This window comes from Rhagoletis zephyria, unplaced genomic scaffold (genome assembly GCF_001687245.7).
Source record: "Rhagoletis zephyria isolate East Lansing unplaced genomic scaffold, Rhagoletis_zephyria_1.1 Rzeph_scaffold_00040, whole genome shotgun sequence".
Classification (NCBI taxonomy): Eukaryota; Metazoa; Arthropoda; class Insecta; order Diptera; family Tephritidae; genus Rhagoletis; species Rhagoletis zephyria.
In genome coordinates this window covers 431,300-449,766 of record NW_016157124.1, presented here as the reverse complement: position 1 = coordinate 449,766, position 18,467 = coordinate 431,300, and the positions used below count along the sequence as shown (strand labels likewise).

Below are 18,467 nucleotides of genomic sequence, written 5' to 3'. Positions count from 1 at the left end.
GAGTACGTTTCCTCCCAAAAGCAGTACGTCTGGCAACCCTATATACGATACTACAAAGAAACAGTTACTTTTAGTACGAGTTAAATTATATTACTTCTGCTTTACTTTAGCACGCAATGAGCCAATTGCTGGGTACTGTGATCTAAAGACGCCGCACAAGGTGCCCCTTTTCAATTAAAGCATGCCAAAAGTCCAAAATTAAATGATTTCAGATGGCTATGATTTTTGGTATTCTGGATAACAAATATTAAGCTTCTAAGTCAATCTAATAAATCCAAAAGAAAAAACAACAACAGCAAAAATAATCGCTGTCAAACGTGGCTTATTGTGACGCGTAAAAATATAAATTTTTTAGTGTGAAGTTTTTCGCATACTTTCAAGTTGCAGTACTCGTTTTTACGAAGTTATTTTAAAATAATTTTTAATACGTGGTTTAGCTTACATGTCTTCTAATTTATTTAGTAAGTTTCAATCCTGTATTACAAGTTGATAAGATATTCGAAATTTTTATAATTTTGAAAACATTAAGATTTATAATGGAGCAGATCTAGCAAGTCTAGCGTGACCTAAACTAGTGTTTATATGCAAAATAATAAGCACTTTTTGCACAGGTTTGCACGAAGTTCTAATTTTCTTCAATAAACATGGCATGCATCCGAAGAGAGTAGTTTATGGCAACAAAGATGATAATTCTGTAATGAAACACATTTTGATATTTTGGATTAACTGGGCAGAGACATTGACAGTACAGTATTTCTCGCTTATAAGCCGTCGGATCAATGCACTATGGTCTGGCGACTATCATTTGCTGTCCAAAAATCGAGAAATAACCAACGTGATTTGAAACTCAATGTTTTGGAGTTTTTGAGGTCGATTGATTTCGAATATGATGTCAGATTTTTGAAATTCAAAATGGCAGATCCAATATGGCGACCAAATTTTATAATTTTTTCCCCTTTCACCAAAAACTCATATAAATGTGGGGTTTTCGAGGTCGCTGACTTCGAATCTGAATTTTTTTAATTCAAAATGGCGGTAACTTTATATACCGAATCTGATGTAGAGAATAGGTAGGTATGTATATGGAAAGTATATATTCGAGAACCTGTCCTAATAGGGCAGGGTTAGAATGTCACTTCTTTTGTGTGTTTCAAATCTAATGGCTTTTACTGAGGATAAAAAAAATATGTAGCCTAATTTGACATTTTATTAAGATTATTTAAAGCCACAGTAACCATAGCTATAAGTTTATTGTATGTATTCATATCGCACATTTGCTGAAAGACTGTCATAATCCACAAAATCAGAAACGCGAGAAAAACGCCTTTTAAAGTAGACAAGTTTTCTTCTAATTAGCTATGGTTGATCGATGCAGCTATGAAGTTTTAACACAACATAGAAGAAGAGTTCGATGTTATTTCTGCATAATTAACTAAAATTATTATTTTTTTATTGTGACACTCTTTCAAAATATATGTACGTTCCATGATCAAGATGTTTCCAAAATGTTTAAGTACCTACTATTTTAAACTTCAGTTCATTGTCCTACATAAATAGAGAAGCAGCCAACAAGGAGCCAGTGAAAGTCGATGTAATTTTAAAATATCACTTTCCAATAATTACACCGAGGTATGTATGGAAATACACTTATACATATGTACGCATATAAGTATGTACATATTTGAGAGTAATCTACTCAAATATATTTTTCTTATGAATACCATAAAACTTATCAGTTAAGCATCATTGAAAAAATTTCTTGGGCACAATATTTATGTGTTTTTGTGCATACGGCAATAAATAATTCATACATACTTATATGTACAAATGTACATGTGTATGTTCTCGAATATGTATTTGTAAAATAGATTTTAATATACACACAAAACATACATAAATTCCCTATACATTGAGTAAATACATACATATAGTTATTTAAACGTGTGTTTATTGTCATAACGACTTCAACTGATAAGTAGAACCGTACCGTATTCCTTTGGCGTGCTCAGCATACCCGTGCAGTGTATGTACAAGTGATCTGAGACACGTTCGATTTTTCTGATCACTCAAACAATTTTTCGTTGATACTGCAAAGTTTATTGAGCATATTTTTGAATGCAAATGCAGTTAAGTACTAAAGTAATGCTCTACTTATCAGCTAATATAATGACTATAAAATTTTGAATTTTTGAAACAGCCCCACAGATTTTTTCCCTTTGAAAAACTCAACAAAAAGAATAACAAATGTTTTATGTAAATAAAAATAAGTGCTAATAAAATGTTGACAGTAAATCCTTTCTTGAGAGATTATGGCTTGAATTTTAATAGTACTGATCGTGTAAATATGTGGATTTCATTGAGTATGTAATGTGGACAATGTTTTCTTAGAGGTATAGTCTTCTTCTCCGATTTGTGGTGTGCGCCTTGATGTTGTCACACAATGGGAAGCAACCTACAGTTTTAGCCCACTCCGAGGCTTGGTAGAAACTAAATGTCTTCCTCGTAGTTTTGTTCACGCTTCAAAACCTAAACCGAAATGAGTACCAAACTGTCGGAAACGTTCCCCATGGGAATTATATAAGTATAAAACCTTGTGGAACATTTCCAAAGGGAACAAAATGACAATATTTTCGGGAAAATTTCTAAGAAAACAAAATGGGAACAAAAATCTTCGGTAAGTTTTGGCAAAGAACAAACCGGTAACAAAAGTCTTAAGAACTTTGTCTCGAAGAACAATATGGGAACCAAAGTCTCAGGAACTTTCGCAAAGAGAACGAAACGGGAACAAATGTTCTCTGAACTATTCGCGAAGAATGAAAGCGAGAACACAATTTTTCTCATAACGATTCATTAGTTTGAAATGTTTGAATATTAACTTAACTTTGAACTTAATCAAAAAGGAACTGAAAGTTAACTATGCAAATAAAGTCAGCGAAAGACTTAAGACACGAATCTTTCTTGCACAGAAAATTAAAAATTGTTACATAAGTGAACAATTCTCCCTAATAATAAACGATATGAAAGTCGAAATGATCCAGCTTTGCTCTGCATTAGAATTAATAATGTAACGATTTTTAATCCCAACACGCAGACGCTCCTCTTAGTTTTAACTTTAAGTTCTCAAAACTTTGGTTCTCGTTTTGTTCTTTAGCAGAATGTTCCCCAGACTTTTGTTATTATTAAATCCTCCTTGAAAGCGTTCTCGATACTTTCGTTCTCATTAGTAACATTACCGAAAGTTTCTTTCTCATTCTGTTCTTCTTAAGAATGCTTCCGAGAGTTTGGTTCGCATTTTGTTCTTCACGGAAACGTTCCCGTACATTTTGTTCTCATTTTGCCCCCGTTCAAACTGCTTCCAATGCTTTTGTTCACGTTTGGCTCTTTTGTGGAAACGTTCATGACATTACATTTTTTTTTCGTGCAGAACTATACCAAAACTGAAACGCGTTCTCGGTCCCTGATAGAAAGAGAATGTTGACAACAGTCTTTGCTTGAGCTGATCTACTCTCTTGCCAGACTGCCAGGCCACTTGCTCACTTTGGTGAATACCACTTATATTTTGCCAATTTTTACTTTTATTTTAATACCTTTAGCCACTTTTAACATCTCTGCTTCCTATATATCGCGCATAAAAACCTCCCTGTCAAGACAGGCCCATTTGTCTTAGTTCCTGTAGGGGGATCTAAAGGCCAGCAGGTCAGAAAAAGAATCATTGCCTAGTTCACTGTAAAATACTAATAGAAACTTAAATCTTTTCGCATTCCGATGAAAATGTTTACCTTTGCCAAACTTTAAACGTCTATGAATAGCTTCATGGATTTAACCCTGATGCTTATCCTTTGGTGATTATCATGGAAGTAAGGTAAAATAAATATAGTGCATGTGAATCGCTTAATTACCAATGGGAATAAGTCAGCATTTTTTCGATATGACAAATTTGATGCAGCTCGGTTCGTTTAAAGGAGTAATTAACCAATTCATGTGGTCTCTACGCGCCGAAAAAGTGAAATTTCACAGACAAAATTTCAGAGATGGCGAATTTGGCGAAATATATTATAATATATTCTTCTCTTATCTTCAACTCCAACTTTATCTTTGTCTACTTAATCTTATCTTTGTCATCTTAATCTACAACCATCTTTATCGCCGTCTTCCTTCATTGTCTTCAGCATCATCTTCAGTTTCACTTCAAAAATGAGGATATGGTTCGTCTTTTAGTAACCACGGTGCAATTACCAAAGGTATAAATTGAGGACTACGGGTTTTACGCGAGAATTAGTCATTGGATATAAAAAAAGGCTCCAAGGAGTGGACGTTGACTACCCTGCAGTACGGGGGAGCGACTACAGGACTGCTGAATCGGTAGCTACCTGATAAACTCCGTCAATTACCGACCGACTTCTTGCAGTATATTTCATCGATTACTTTTACAAGGCAATGTCCTAGGTGGTAGTCACCATCGGCTATCTCTGCACTACCGGGAGTTACTAAAGTAGTCACTTGCGTGATTTATGGGCGCCCTCTGTCGTAGTTTTTCGCTATCTGGTTTGACTCTGCAGTACCATGTGCACTACCTAGTAGCTACTTACCTAGGAGTCGGTGCAGTAGCGGTTCAAAAGTAGCGATTGACTCCAGCAGTACTGGAGGGTATACTATAGTGACACAATTGTCTCGACTTCGAAACAGTTCAAAATTTTGGTGAGGCAGCGGAGTTGGAAAGACTATTAATCGTCGCCCGACTCGAAATAGGGCCCGTATATGTCATTGTATGCACTTCCCTAACATCCATCTAGGTTATGGCTTTTACTCCCCTGAAGCCAGACTCTACCAACAGAGTAACAGACTAAAAACCTCAACCAATTAATAGAATATTGGCATTTTTCTCTAGTCCTATGACACCCTCACCATAACCAAAATACGCTACAAAAGTAGTCTTCCACTACATTTAAAGCCTTCCTCCCGGTTGAAATAAGAGCAACTATGAGGTTTGTTTGCGTGAAATATATACGGCCAACTTCACTTCTGAACGCTCGGTCAAAATCGGATTTTCCAACCGCTCAGCGTTACACTTCATACACAATTTGTATACATACATACAATTTGTATGGCCATAAGAAATTTTTGAAAAACTAGGTACTTCAGTCATCCTCTAGCCCTTCTCTAAAGCGGGTCACCAATTTTAACCAAAACTAAAAAGCAACTTTTAATCAATCAGTGGCCAAACGGGCTCTAAAAAAGTTTTAAAACTATAATTTCTTCACTGAGTTCGAAAAAAGTTTACACTTGCTATACTACACAAAACTTGTTATGCATATCGCACTGCAGTTTGAATTTGAAAACAAAAACAAAGCATTGGTTATCATCTCTCGCCATTAGTAACTCTTGGGCGCTTGTTATGAAAGGTTGATCACAGCTTTTAGCTCGAGCGAATTTCTCCCATAAACCGCATAGTTTAGTTTTACTAGCCCGTTGTTATTCAAAGCAATAAAAAACTAAGGACAACCAACATTCTTTAGATTTTCCTCCTGGCATTTCATTTCAATCAAATTTCATTTAAGTTAATTTCAATTCGTAGCTGATATTACGATTTCATCGTAACCAAGCAACTTACGTCGACGTCAAAAAATGAATAAAATTGCGAAGCATTAAAACCCACGATCACCACAAAGAAATAAATGAAAAACAATTTCCACTACAATCTTCCCTGCTTCTACTCCGGTCTCGTAAGTTCTCGTGCACCCGCTCGCTTCGAAACTCATGTTCAAGTTATTAAGATAATTAATGATGCAGACACCACGCAATAATGTCCACCAACACCACCGCCACCGCAACCGCCACCACCAACAAGACAACCGCACAACCGCAGAGACACAACGCCAGCCAGCATTATTGCCGAGAGCATTGATCAACCGATCATCTTTAGTTTGGTTGGTCAACGGTTAGATTCGCGATGCGCCTTTGCAGTAATGACCAGCTGGGCGAAGCCACGATCACAGCGCGATCGCTGCGGCTATGCATAGTATGTATGTACATATGTATATCCCTTCCTTTTTTCCTACTTTGTAACTGCTGGCGCTGCAACATTACATCCTCATGCTGCTATCGCAGCAATAAACAACAATGTAATAGCTAGAACATAATACCGACGAACGGCAAACTTCGCCGAATTGGGCAAAGCTGTCGTTTACCGTAGCTATTTCGCCTACTTAAACAGAATTAGAGCGGTAGCGAAAACAGCTGATACCATTTGGTCGCCTTTATAATTTGGCTGACCACATTTAGAACAAACTAAACCCTATTTAGAAAGGAGGAATTGATAACAAATATGTATAAAACGAAGAGAAATTATTTAAAATTATTTTACTTAACGAATCCGTAACTGTATTTTTCAAACCACAAAAATAATTCGTATGTATTTATGTTGTTTTCTTCTAAAACTTTGCAATCAAAAAAAAAGAAATACGGCCACCTTTGGCACGTACAGCTGCCATTTTGACAGCGCGAATTTCGCTGTGGTAAGTTCGCCGTTCGCCGGCATTGTGCTTCAGCTATAGCCGCCAACAATAATGTGATGGTCGTCGATCGCGCGAGTTGTACAGATCGCCACTGCGATCACAGTAAGCTTGTTCTACATGCTGTCCTTTGCGTGTAGTTACATTAAGTTTCGCAGTGCTAACATACTCGTACAATATCCTTTTTTTTTGTTTTGTGACAAAATGCAGCATACTTTTGTTTATATTTCTTTTGCAAACCAACTGCAATCTGGGCAAAAGAAATAAAACGATCACATAAAAAAAAAAATCGATGATCATATAATATGTAATGCGTCGTCATGTATTATCCGCAACGATCAATCACTTATGTGAGATTGAGTTAAAGCGACATAGTCTCCGTATAGGCTTCCCTCCAACGTATGCCGAACGAGTTTTGTTAGACTAAGTAATGCTCTGCTTGATGTACGCCAGGTGATCGTGCGCACGCGCACCTTGCTCGCCATCAAGTACTTGCGTTGATGAAGATACTACAAATTGCATAGATACATACATACATATGTATATACATACAAGTGCATAGGCGGCTGGATCGTCTTTGTGCTGATCATGATAATCATGCAACGATTAAATTTTGTGTACGCCAGTCGCGCGCATCATATACTCCTTTAAATTTTTTTTTTAGTATTTTATTTTCTTTGATTTTTGCACAGCCTATAAAGGGATCATGGCGGTGTAAGGCGTTTTACTTAAGTCAAATTGTTCAAAAATTAACTTGTTCGACTTGTCGTACATAGATGATTGATAGCTGCGGACTTGATTTGACAGATATGAAGGCAACAAAACTTTCCTCGCTCCGTTACAGTTCGACGCCTATTAGTGTGCATTCAGTTGTATTCTGCTTTAGTTCTCAATTCAATAATAATCTAATAAATTTGTATTAACTTATGTACTGACTCATTTTTCCTTTTATTTATAAATGTTTCCATGATCTAGAAAATTATGCAAGACTGATTATATACATATGTACATACCATCTATGTATGTATGCACTTCGTTTCATATGTACTAGTTTGCATATACATACATACAATTTGTCATACATAAATACATACTAGTGTTGATATTAACTTTCCATTAAATACCTTATCAGTTTCTGCTAATTTTATAATATTAAAAATAAGTTTACTCGAACATGAATACATATGTACATTGTACATACTAAGCACATAAATACAAATGCACGTACACATGTGCATAATACATACATATGTATATATATTTACATCTATGCTTATTTGTGTATTTTATTTTTTTTGTTTAATCGCAGCCGCATTTATAAGATAACAAGAGAGAGGGAAATAAAAAAGGGTCAACCCCCTTACATGTGGTTTAGAAATGAAGCAGTTTCAAAACTATTTCGATTGGTGTCCCTATTGTAATAAGTACTTCATTGAAATTATTGAGTAGTTTGAACTTAACCTTCTGGACAGTTGGCAACCTTTTTAAACCTCTTTCGTCTCACACTGATATTGTGTTACATATGTACATATGCATTCAAATTGCCTAATTCCAATAATTTAAGTTGAATTTGAACTTTCAAATCTGTGGAAACCCTGCTTAGAAATAAAGCCTTTTCAAGACATTCGATTAATACCTATATTGTAAGAACTTATAATTGTATTTGAATATAGTTTTAAAATAGGTCGTAACCCTCTTCAAATACCACAGAAGATTCTACATGTTCAAGCTGAACATTTCTAAACACTCTTACGTCTGACACTTTAATTTGAGTATAATTAATTTAAATTCGACTTTTAAAACAGGTGGCCACCCCCATCAGAAAATTTTCCAACTAAAATCTTTTTAAAGCCCTTTGGTCTCACACCCATATTTGTGATACATATCTCAATTATTTAATTCCCGTACTTCAAGTAGAATTTGATTTTTCAAACAGGTGGCAACCGTCCTTCATGTAGTTTAGAACTTAAACCTTTTTGAAAAACATTTCGATTGACACCCATATTTCAGTAATTCATTTAAATTAATTGAATTTAGTTTTTAATCGGGTGGTAACGCTAGTAAAACACCTAAATAATATTCTAAATGTTCAATCTGAAGATTTCTTAAGCATCTTTCGTTTGACGGCCATATTTTAATTTTTCAGATACATATGTAGCTTGCGAATAATTAATTTACCAACCCTTTGGCAACCCTTTTCAAAATATTTTTAGGCTTGCAACTTGACTAACATACTAATGGTGAGCCCCCAATTAGTTTGATACAAACACAGCGTCCCTACCCGCATTCCATCCCCTCCATTCCACGTACTTTTGAGCCTCCTCTTGTATGTTTGTATATTTACGTTCATTTTACATACATACATATGTACATGTGTATGTATGTGCATTCACACTTTTACTTTTGAGACTGTTTTAAATGATTTCGTAAAAATCTTATCAGCATTTTATTTATATAATTCAAATATTCAGTGGTTATCATTTTAAAATGTTTATTTCAGATTTAAATAATTAATTTTAAACAAACTGCACTCATAAATAACAAAATTTTAATAATATTCCTTAATTTATTGGGATCGTTTACTTCATGCTACTAAAACAATTTTTTTTCTACAGGATTTTGGAATTCACTGATAAAATTGTTAATGAAGTTATTTTCATCTGAGAAGATACTTTAAATTGAACTTTGTATTGATTGTTTGTATATACTACATATGCACATTATTTTTAATGCAATTTTTTTTTTTACTGACAAATAGAGTTCAATATTCCCGCATCAAGGAGGGGAAATACCTGTGAGATAGCTTATAATTAGGAAAAGTTTTTTTCTAACAAGCGGTCGCCCTCTCGGTTTCTGTTAGGTCTTTGTGCATAGACCTCTCGAAGATCTAATCTCACTTCAAAGGAGAAAAGGTTCTGGCTGAAAAGAAGCAAACTTTAAATTGTCTTACTAGAGTCAAACACGAACTTTTATAGCATTTTTTGTGACGATTAATTTTTAAATCAGAAATTGACTAAAACCACATTTGGGTAAGCCAAACAAATGCCAACTCATCTATAAACTCAAAGTAGTCAATTTTGCTACAACCACAGCATTAATAAATAAATACACGCACGTGTATGTATGTATGTATTCTATCTAAACCTTGTAGCTTAAGCCGCCGCCTCGCATCCTTTATCTTTATTCGGGATGAATGACAGGCGTAAGGACAGTTTACATGAATTGGTTACAACCCAACAGCATGAAATGGATAAGAACGAGATGTATTATATACACGCACACACACGCAATAAAGGCCCTACAGGAAAGAGAAGACCAATTCTGTACAAATTCAACCATAAGGATAGTTCTTTTGTAACTAGACGAAAAAAGCCATAAAACTAAGGCGTTGGGTTTATTTTTAACGTAAGACAAATGAAAGACAGGTGGCAAGGCAGTTCGAAAGACTTTTGTTATTCTAGCACAAAAGTATTAGAAAACAGCTCTCACATGCACCAATCGTGGTAAAATAAACCATTTGGAGAGAAAGCAGTTTTATATAATTTAGCTCCAACAATCGCAATGACCGATTGAACAAGCCAAACCAAAAAAATTGATATTTTTTAATTTCATTTCATTTTCTCGTTTATTTGTTTTATTTTATCATTAAAAAGTGGAAAAACGCAACTAAAATTTAAATGGCGAACTTAGCTCAGTGGTTAAAACCACGGGCTTTGAACGAAGCTGCGAATTCAAATCCCAGTGAACTCGATGAAGAATTCTGAAGAGGAGTTGTGGTTATCTCCGAAATAGCAGCTTTAACTTGTACCAAGTGTAAATTATTGTTTTTTTTTCACAACGTTTTCTTTAAGTTTTTAGAAACGTATTTTATTGACTTTTTCTATCTTTTAATTAAATGTCCTTTTTTCTTTATATTTCATTATTTTAACAGAAAAATATACTTCGTTTCATTGCATTAAATTTTTAGAAACTTATTTAATTTTTTTTCTATGATTCAATTAATTATTTTTGATTTTTCGATTAAATTTTCTTTGTTGCTTTAGATTTTATTGTTAAAAAAAAAAAAATTTTTATTTATTTTAATTTTTGTGATCTTATTTTTTAATTTTTAATTATTTTTTTATTTAATATTATTTTTTATTTATTATTATTTATTTTTTTTTATTATTATTTTTTGTACTATTAGATATTATTATTTTTATTTATTTATATTATACTTTTTAAATAAATTTTCTTTTAATTTTTAAATTTTGTTTTAAAAATAAAAATATTTTTTTTTAATTTCATTTAATTTTTAAGTACTATGTATTAAGAATTTTTTTTCTAATTTAATTTTCTTTTAATTTATAGATTCTATTGTTCTAAACAGAAAAATTTTATTTTCCCCTTTTTATTTAATTTTTTTATAATGTGTAGATTTTGTTTTAAAAATAAAAATGTTTTTTTTTCTGGTTTCATTTTCTTTTAATTTTTAAATTTTTTGTTTTAAAAAGAAAAATATATTTTTTTTAATCTCATTTACTTTTTAAAAATATTTTTATTTATATTTGCATAATTTTCAGTTCATTTATTTTTTACTATATTTTTTTCTTTTACTTATTGGTTCTTATTGTTTTATAAAGAAAATATATAATTGTAGATATATTTTTTTACAATTTTAAAAAACTTATTGCTAAAAGACGAACGTTAAGGCCTCCTCGTTAGCAGATCTTTCAGTTAGTTTTTCGAAAGACAGCATAGAGCTTTCAAGATAGTTGACAATTTGTCTCTCGAACGACTGTGGTGAGTTGAAAGACATTAGCCATAGTTACCCTGAAATTTTCATTTTATAACCTGATATCCTACAGGGAGTTTTGCGTAAGCACGCATGTGTGTGTACGTTGCATGACACAACATTGAATCGATGACCATTGACAAATTAAAGTTTGAAAGTAATTGGACAACAAATGGACGAAGATTGTATAACAAATACCAAAGGAGAAGGAGAGCAAACCAATTTGATATTTTGATAGTTGCGTAAGATTAGCTTTGCGATTTTGTAGTTTGGGTTGTAGCTCCTTAGAAATTTGTAGTTTAATTAATTTGTGTTACAAATCCACTTGTAAACGAATGAACTAAGAGTGACAGCTACTCGAAAGGGGTATACTCTGCAATTATGAAGCAAGTCGCCCACATACAAATACACATGTGCATATTTACGCAAATAAGCTCAAAATTGCTAACTATTCAGTTGCCAACTTGCGATACCTTGAATGAATGAAGTAGATTATTAAATTTTTCGATAGCCGTAATAAGTAGTACGTTGGAATTTTTTTTGTGGCGAGCAAATGAAGTAGCAGTTCGCAGTTGAATTTTACTTGACATTTGGCATTCGCCATTCGAAGAAGTAGCCCCTCGTACATACTTACATATGTACATATGTCTGCACTAACACAAATGCCGGTACATAAAATACAGTTAAGTGCTTGGCAATGGAAGCAAAAAAAAATATGTATTTAGACGTTTATGGGTTTCTAAATAGCGACTGCTGCTGCTGGCTGTGGCACCTCAAAAGCAGACAAATTGTACATCTCCTTAACCTACTGGTATTTGTTGCATATCCATTGCTCTGCGAGTCAACGAGACGAGTTTATTTAGTAACAGACAGGCACTCTAGTACTACTTAAAATACAAAACACAGTAAGGATTACAATAGCAATAAAAGAGTTGAAGCAACAGTGACATGTTTCGCCATAGAAAATTAACTTACAGCAATAAGAAAAATATATATTAAATTAAAAGTCACATATGTATGTATGTACATACATTAGGGAGACTCCCGAAAAAAAATACTGGAATTATAAAGTTTTTTATTATCTATGTTTTAAGACTTCCGCCAAAATATTTCGAAAAAATGTTAACACTTTTCTGAGCTGATTTTTTGAAAAAAAAAAATTACAAATTTTATTTATAAAAAAACTATATTTTTTGAGTTATATTTAAAGTCTTAATATTTTTCCGAAATATTTTGGCGGCTGTCTTAGAATGAGGAGTATTTTTCTTTCGTACGAATCGAAAATTTGAAATTTTTTTATTGAATGTGATAGGAAAATTTTATGATTTTCGATTCGTACCTATACACCCGAATATAATAAATGTTTTAATTTCGATGGAAAACAGTACCGACCTTTTTTTGTATGTAGAGTGATGCACCCTAATGTGCATATCTTCCTACAAATAACAATTATGTAGACATAAATATAACATTTCGAAACCTTTTAGGCATGCATGTATGTATGTATAAGAACAACAAATTAGACACGAAATGAAAATAGAACTAAAAACCCATTAAAGAAGCCACTCTTTAAAATTGCCCACTAAAACTAATGTACTTAATAACATAAGTAATTACAACAATAATTATTATTATTTTAGTTGGGCAACAAGATGCTTTGCGTTTTTTGTTGGCGCGCACGCTCACCAGCTCCACTTATCGCAGCATCCACTTACTCACCTGCCCTCACCCTCGTCGTGTCGTAGCCCTTGCTGTTCTGCCATTCTCTTCTGCTTGCTTGCTTGCTTAATAAGACATCACAGCTTCTTAAATAACTCATTTTCAGCTTGTTACCAATTTTTTCCATTGAAAACCGCGTCATAAATTTGTTTGTTAGTGTATGAAAATGGTTCCTTTTACTTAATTCTAAGCATTTTTGTTCGTTTAAGTTGGCATAAAAAAAAAAAACCATGCTGATTGCAAGCCGTCAACAAAATGTTTGCCATTAACGTGTTCTTGTAAAAGAATGGTGTTGTGTGAATGATCGGCCGATGTGTGTGTGTGTCAGTGTTCGTGTTCTGGAATCGTTATTTGGTGTTCGTAAAATGCTTGAGTTAACTTTTGGTTTTACTTAAATAACTAAAAAATTATTAACTTATGCTCATCAATAGTGTCGACGGTAAATATTCGTACGAAATTTAAAAATTTTTACATAAATATAATCTAAAACTGAAAGAAGCAAACGGTTTAAGAGCACAGTTCTCAAGCTCCAAACAGTTTTTACGGTGACAGGTATCTGGATCAACGGAAATAAGGTCAATTGACACTATTTCGCATACTGGTGCAAAATAAAGTCAATTGACATTATTACCTTTTTAAAATCGAAATAAAATCCCTTGACATTATTGCCCTTTCAAACATTAATTTTACGTACCTTTACGCGCTTCAAAGCCGGAGGAGACTCTCGAGTTTATCCGACTACCCATCAGCGATTGGAGGATGGAGGACATTCTCACCGACGAATAGGCCAACAAAACCGGAAACGCCTACCGCGGACCTGGTGCAACCGATTCGGCATCGATGGTACATAGCGCAAGGATCACAGAAACACCGGTAGTAGTCCTGTGAACCTATTAACGAATGTATCCGATACCGCAATATATAATGAGAGCGACATGGGCTACGGACGATGGGCAAAGCTGGACTATGGCCAGCTTCTGGTCTCCGAACAGGACTAGTCGGATTATGACTCCGCAATCATTGCTGCCCCCAAACGGGAGGAAGTAGAAACAATGGACATCACCGCCTTTGAGGATAGTGCATAACCTACAAATTAATCAGCACCACTCCAAGGCAGCCCTGGAATTCATCCTTCTTAGCCTCAGCAACAGTAGCAGGCAGAATCAGAGCATGCAATCTTAATAAAAAAGCATATTAGTATTTTCTGCTCTTCCAATTCAATGACGAGGATACCGTATGCATCAGCGTCCTAGTCAAGGGAGAGGACGATCTGGCTGGTAAGAACATACAAAGCCCACAACAGCCAAGTTTTTCTTCCCTACAGACTGCAGGATGTTTTGAATGAGACAAATCATAAGAGACTCCCGGTCTGGGCTGACTCTAATTCTCATCACACGATTTGGGGCTCAAGCTACTCCAACATCCGAAGTGAGTGTTTACTTGATATCATTCTTTGCGTGGAAACGATCGCACTTTTATGATTTCTATTAGATGAGAAGTGCTGGACATCACCCTCGTGTCGGGCAGTTTTCGTGGCCTCTACATTAGTTTGAAGCTCACTTTTGATCCTGCTCCTTGAACAGCAAACAGGACTAAGAAACAAGCCGACTAGGTAAAATTTAAAGTACGCTGTCGCCCTCTCTACTTGGATACGCTTCTCACGATAAGCCTTGCTTTTCGTTAAGACCTCGAAAACGAAAATTGTTTCTCTCGGTGAGCTGGACTCATCGTCAAAAATTGGTAAAGCTGTGAACTTTGTGAGAAAAGCACCCACCAAATGTGGGAAATGAAGAACCATGTCATTCATGAAAAACCACGCCATTCAAGAAAAACTATGAACTCACAAGGATTCACTGTTTGGCGTTTTTTTGGGCTGGCATAGTCATCGGACCGCACTTCTTCGGAATGATGCCGGTAACGCCGTTACGGCGAACGGTGTACTTTATCGCGACATGATAACATACTTTCTATGGCCCGAGTTAGATGGCATGGATGCATTATCTCACTAAATAACGAGATCAAATGGCTGCCGAGGTCTCGCGCTTTGACACCTATGTACTTATTTCTCGATACCATTCCAGAGCTTAAGAACGGAATCATTTGAGTTATAAATTATATACAGCCCTAACTTTGCGAAAAAGTCATGGAAACTTGTGATATGCACATTCTGTGTTACCAAAAGTCTCGTGGTTGCCATTTGACGTATATTTCCCTTCAAACATTATAACCATAATCGAAAGGACATGGTGTAATAAAAAAAACACAATTTCGAAAAATTTTGTTGTCTTTTATTTGTAACAGAAAATCTTCGGTCACCTAAACTTAGTAAATGTCGGCCATTATAAAAATAAATAAAATGTTTCGAACGAAATTTTATAGTTCGAAACATAAAATTTTACTTTTGTACGAATACATAATGGCCGTACTGCTACCGTAAAAAAATTGCCATGTACTTGTAGATACATATACTCGTACAAGCATACATACAGCTCAACATTAACTAAGAGCATGGAAATTTATAAAAAAACCGTAAAATAGTTAATATCGCAATTTGTTAATGCCTTTTATTTGTGCCAAATTGGAAAAGGGAATGAACTAGTAACGCTTTTGTTGTTAAATCAATTTCACGAGATGCATGATTTTCTCGAACCATAGCAAATCGCTTTCTTTGTCCATTCAATATTCACAAGAATCACAAGTTGTGTGCTTAAAATTTTTCACGGGTGATCTAAATTTTATTGACTCGTTATTGTAATATTCATATTCGGTCATGGTAAAAATATTAACTTAACTGGAAAGTTGATCTAGTTTTGTTTAATATGTACATATGTATAAGCTTACATGCTATTCATAGGCAATAATATACGAGTATGAATGGCAATTGTAGCAACACTATTTGGTTTTTACTTTATATTAAATATTATTTTATGAATTTTCAATTAAATACCTTTATGTCGACTAAGCTTAAGTTGTATTTTTGAGAATACTAATAAGGAGTTCATAAGGACTTGTTTGCGTTCAACCAGATGGAGGGAGGTATAGACGGGTGATAGATATGCATTATTTTGAATTTTTTTTATTTATTTCATTATCGTAATTCGTGGTATTTTTTTTTTATTAAAATGCTATTTGCTTTGAGTACTTTCGCCCAAATTTTTAAGGAAGTTTTATTTATTTTTGAGGACTTGTAAAATTTTGTGGTTGCAACAATCAGCTCCAGGAAATATTTAACATCATGAAATGAACAAAAACAACGAGCTATGACAAAGTGTTAAGAGTTCCCCTAATATAGACTATATATATTTTATAGTATGTGAATGTTACTAGTTGTTGTTTTGATCATATGTATGAATTTGCTTATTTAACAAATTTGAATATACAACGCTCTGATTGGATATTTATCCATTACACGTTACGATCTGCTCAGCCAATCACAACACGTATTGCGATGTGCTCTGAATGACAACTCTCTGTAAATTACAGTCTTGTTATGGAAAGTGTGTTGAAAAAGCTTCAACACTAGTAACTTACTACTAATACTTTTACACTTTGATAATGAAGCTGTCATGAATGGCATATAAACTACACAAACATATCTCGGTGAGGCATAACTCTTATTAATAATGATATACGGGCGCCATTTAATAAGCGGTTGTTTACAAAACGAACTAAAAATCATATTCTTGATATCGAGCGGTTTTGAAATAACTTGCTTACTTTTTTCTACTGCAAAACGTTTATTATATAAATTTATCGTTTTTATATTAAGCGTTTCAACAAAGAAAACGACAATGAAATTAAATATCAGGTTCCAAAAAGAATTACAACAAAAAAGTGTCTTTTAATTAAAACTATTACAAAAAGCCACAACAAATATTAAGCTAGCTTATCACACAAATTTAATCAATTTTAATTTCCGGTTTTACACCATACTATCCCGCCCCCATAAACTTACACGCACCCACTTATGTATACCTTTCGTACGCCATTTACCGGAAATTAGTTGAAATATTCGTTGACTAACTTCGAGATAAGCTGATTGGCTATTGGCTTTTATTTTGTTTTAAAACCATAGAAAATATTTTCCTTTTTACTTGCTTTTCCATGCCACTTACATAGTTGAACTGTATCGATGAAATATTTGATTTTGTTGCTCCGATGTATTTGTATGAATAAATAATTCAATTTTGCTCAAACTAAATAGATATTTTTCCGTAATCCTTTTTTGCAGCTACAAATACACATATGCATAAACAAGTACATTGAAACAGCTTTAGAAGATTAAAAGTTAAAGGATGTGTCATTGTGAAACGGCATCCATCGATTTAAGGAACTGAAGTGGACGGTAAGTGTTTAGAATTCATGAATATTTCATTTATTTCGTAAGGCTCTTTTGCAACTCAAGTGTAATTTTAATTGATAAAAGCAACACTTTTTAGAGCTCTGTCGTGTAAAAAGCTCACTTAACTAAATTTGTTGCAATTACGTTTAAAAAAAAAGTCAGACATTTGATTTTGAATGAGTTGAAATTTACTATAAATATATTTCCTAGGGCTGCGCGATTAATTGATTATTCAAAATTTTAATTAATCATAAAGTAAATAACTCAATTATTCGATTAATTAGAAATTATGATTACTCAAAAGTTCAGTTACTCGAGTAATCAAGATTTTGATTAACCAAAAATAAAAATATTTGAGTAATTTGCTTTATGATTAATCAACATTATGAATAAAATGAGTAATCAACATTTGAAAGTACTCTTTACATACATACATATAAAGCAGTTGAAGTTTCTTGATACTTTGAAAAAAAAAACGTTTCAGTTTTCAAAAATTAAAATGAGATACATACATACATACATATTTTTTCATATACAGAATATAAAAAAGAAAATAAGCATTTTCCAAAGCAAACTCTTTTAACGAGCAAAATTAATTTTTTTGAGTAATCATATTTCTAGTAAAATCTTGATTACTCGAGTAATTGATTAACCGAATAACTGATTAACCAACTTGCTCGAGTAATCGAATAATCGCACAGCCCTAATATTTCCATAATGTTTGTTTAATTTCGGCTTTCAGACTATTGCAACGACTTCCAAGTTTAATTAGCAGCCATAAAAAATGCTGATATGTATTTGTCGCTGTCTAACCTCAATACTTATATACATACATACATACATATGTACATTAGACTGCATCACTCCCCATACAAAAAAAAAATGGTACTATTTTTCCATTGGAATTATAAAATCTAATATATTCTAAGACGTCCACCAAAATATTTCGGAAAAATATTAAGATTTAAGTGAGCTGGACCGATTTGAAAATACCTCCAAAAATGGAGTTTTTTTATGAATAAAAATAGTTTCTTAAAGATTTTTTTTTTTAAATCTCCTCAAATGACAAAACGGTTTAAACTTAAAAAATTTGCATAAAAATTTTTTTAAAAAATAAAAA

The 18,467-nt window shown here is 33.4% G+C and overlaps 1 protein-coding gene across 2 annotated transcripts in view; it reads left to right on the top strand.

The window, feature by feature from the left end:
• The window catches only part of Ntan1 (N-terminal amidohydrolase 1), a 102,732-nt gene that overhangs the window by 41,318 nt on the left and 42,947 nt on the right, over window positions 1-18,467 (top strand). For both annotated transcript variants that reach the window (XM_017621135.1, XM_017621132.1), the window contains exon 2: window positions 17,237-17,350. The gene's annotated coding sequence lies outside the window, so the exon portion shown is untranslated. The remainder of the gene's footprint in view (window positions 1-17,236; window positions 17,351-18,467) is intronic.